Source organism: Nicotiana tomentosiformis, chromosome 4 (assembly GCF_000390325.3).
Source record: "Nicotiana tomentosiformis chromosome 4, ASM39032v3, whole genome shotgun sequence".
Lineage (NCBI taxonomy): Eukaryota > Viridiplantae > Streptophyta > Magnoliopsida > Solanales > Solanaceae > Nicotiana > Nicotiana tomentosiformis.
The window spans coordinates 69728555-69732230 of record NC_090815.1 but is presented as its reverse complement, the minus strand read 5'-3'; positions in this window follow the sequence as shown (position 1 = coordinate 69732230).

Below are 3676 nucleotides of genomic sequence, written 5' to 3'. Positions count from 1 at the left end.
CCAAAACCGAAGGCTCGTAAGTCAAGGAAGAATACCATCCCTTTAACCTTAGAATCAGTTCGACGTCTAAGGGATGAAGATTAGGAAGAATAAGAAGATGATGGGTCCGTACTGGTGGTCCGAGTGAATAAAACCATCGATGCCCCATAGGCAGCTGGATCGATGGTGGTTTATAAGGCTCCGCCTCGAACTGAGGGTATATCGGACAAAGATTAGGGCAAAGTCCCCAACTTGTTGGAGAACGAGGATATCTCCTATCGAAGTCAATGGATGGTGGATATGTCTGAAGGGGCAATCCCTGAATCTCTTCGAACCGAAGAGAATGCCCTAAGCGACTCACTTGGGGCAGTAGTAATCGAAGACTCACCCACTTTCCCTGCTTTTTTCGAAGGGGCTATTCGGAAATCCCAAGATTTGGGGGCCCTCGAGGTAGATGGATCTCATGAAGGAGAGGACCCTTTTCGTGATTTATTTACCAGTGTCGAGGATGTTGCCGGCACTAGTGATGCATTAGATCTTTTCCTCGGAGTGCAGGAGGCTTTGAATTGGGTAAACCTTAACTTACTTCGTTGGTATTACCTTTATGCTTGTTTTTCTTTTCTAACTTCGTTTCTTCTTTCTTTGCAGGCCGCAGCATGTTCTCGGTCTCGAGCCAAGCTGCGTCGATACGAGTCCGACCTTCAACGGGTCATGGAGAAGAGGAACGCCCTAAAACTTCTCTTAGGGCAAAGGGGAGAGGAAATCAAAGACCTCCGAGCTGAGTTGGCCAAGGTTCACCAAGATCAGACCGATCTGTCCGAGCATGTAATGATACTATTAAAAGCCTATGGGCTCGATATCGGAACGATGGCTAATTTTACGGTGTCACAACTGTAGCAGAAACTTGAGATGATTGGGAAACTCCGTGAGGAGGTCGATGTGATAAAGGCGGAGTCCTTGAAGTGGAGAGAAAGTATGGACCGCTTTGCTTCAGAGAAAGAGGCTGCTCGAGCCCAATTATCATCAGCCGAAAACCAACTTCAAAGCATGAAGGAGAAAAGCTCGGTTTAGGCAAGAAGAATAGAGGAGCTCGAGGCTCGGCTGGTCTCCGAACTTACCAAGGCCAAATCTGACGCCGAAAAGGCAAAGGCCGATGCGGATGCATCCGTGGTCGTCTATCGGGCTGATGCTGAAGCTGCTTAGGTATAAGTAAGAGAGGTAGCCAAGACTGCCAACACTCGAGCACATTGGGTTGCTGAACTTGCTAAGTGACGATCTCGGAGGGAGACCCTCGAGGAGATTCATGCTCGAGGTTTCGATCTCACTGAAGAGATAAAAAGGGCTAAAGAGCTCGAAGTCGATGCTGAAGCCTTGGATTCCGATGATGATGATGGTGATGATGGGAGCCAGAGTGGGTCCGAGAGTGGGGAGGAGCCCGATGGAGAAGAGACTGCCCCCGTAGATAACCAAGAAACTTAGCCCTTAGTTTTCATTTTGGTGTTTTGTGTAGGGTCCTGTTCGGACATTGTAAACATTCTTGTATATATATAAAGATCTTTTCTTTGCCCGACTTTCCTCTGTTTTATTTTCTACCTCGTGAAGATTCTGTTTCATTCATGCCTTATGAAGATTTTCATTAAGCTTTAGGCAATTTGATCGTATTTGGACCTTGTAGCCTTTATAACCGAGTGAGTGCTTGCTCGAACTCGAAATAAGGTAGCCCGTAGGCTTAGTAGTCGAGTGAGTGATTACTCAAACTTGAAGTAATATAGCCCGTACACATATTAGTCGAGTGAGTGATTCGAACTCGAAGTAATATAACCCGTAGGCTTAATGATCGAGTGAGTGATTCGAACTCGCAGTAATGTAGCCCGCAGGCTTAATGATCTAGTGAATGATTCAAACTCAAAGTAATGTAGCCCGTAGGCTTAATGGTCGAGTGAGTATTTGCTCGAACTTGAAATAAGAGTAGCCCGTAGGCTTAGTAGTCGAGTGAGTGCTTGCTCGAACTTGAAGTGATGTAGCCCGTAGGCTTAATGGTCGAGTGAGTATTTTCTCCAACTCGAAATAAGAGTAGCCTGTAGGCTTAGTAGTCGAGTGAGTGCTTGCTCGAACTCGAAGTGATGTAGATCGTAGGCTTTATTAGTCAAGTGAGTGATTCGAACTCGAAGTAATGTAGCCTGTAGGCTTAATGATCGAGTGAGTGATTCGAACTCGAAGTAATGTAGCCCGTAGGATTAGTAGTCGAGTGAGTGCTTGCTTGAACTCGAAGTGATGTATCCCGTAGGCTTTATTAGCCGAGTGAGTGATTCGAACTCGAAGTAATGTATCCCATAGGCTTAATGATCGAGTGAGTGATTCGAACTCAAAGTAATGTAGTACGTAGGCTTAATGATTGAGTGAGTGATTCGAACTCGAAGTAATGTAGCCCGTAGGCTTAATGGTCGAATGAGTATTTGCTTAAACTCGAAATAAGAGTAGCCTGTAGGCTTAGTAGTCGAGTGAGTGCTTGCTCGAACTCGAAGTGATGTAGCCCATAGGCTTTATTAGTCGAGTGTGATTCAAACTCGAAGTAATGTAGCCCGTAGGCTTAATGATTGAGTGAGTGATTCGAACTCGAAGTAATATAGCCCATAGGCTTAATGATAGAGTGACAATCCCTGATTTTTGGGGTAATCATCGGCCCTTGAGCCTGTTTGCGTAATAGATCATGAAATAGAGGATGGGTTGTGAGACATGAGATATGGACAAAGAAGTTTCTTTTCATGTCGTTATATATGTGTTTATATTTTGTACCAGGGATCGAGCAATCTACATGAGCATGGTTCGATTTGACCATTTGGCTCTTATAATTTTTCCTATCGGAACCCTGTTGTTATGAAGTAACTTTCTTGCATCAAACTTGATATATTTGAGGGTAATGCCCCACTAGTATTCGAGGTTGATTGTAAAGTGGTCTCGAATACTGTTAAATTATTCTAAGTTAGCACGATCAATGGTTGCCTTATTAAAAACCTTACCGAAAAATGCATTTGGGATAAAACCAGTCTAAGGGGAAAAGAGTGTAACGCGTGCTTTCAGACCTAAGGCTTCGTGTTGAATGATCCATCCTTGTTCTTGATTGAACTCCTGCAAGGGTTAGTTTCGAAATATAAACGAACATGGGAGGGTTGTACCTTAGTAGTAGTATCGTTTTAGGTGTGAGACGTTCCAATTGCTTGGTAGTTATTTGCCGTTTATAATACTGAGATTGTAGGATCCTTTACCGATGTTTTCGAGTACTTGATACAGTCCTTCCTAGTTCGGATCCAATTTTCCTTCATTTGGATTTCGGGTGCTGAGGGTGACTTTCCTTTCCACTAAGTCCCCGATTTTAAAATGGCAAAGATTGGTTCTTCGATTATAGTACCTTTCGATCTGCTGCTTTTGGGCGGCCAATTGGACGAGAGCAGCTTCTCTTTTTTCATCCAATAATTCGAGGTTAGTATTCTTAGCCTCGTGATTTGACTCTTCTATTGTATATCGATACCTGGCACTGGGTTCCCCAACTTCGACTGGAATCAAGGCTTCAGAGCCATATACTAAGGAGAACGGGGTTGCCCCCGTACTGGATTTTGATGTTGTTCGATATGCCCAAAGAACTTTAGGTAGGATTTCTCTCCATTTTCCCTTAGCGTCGTTCAACCTTTTCTTTAGG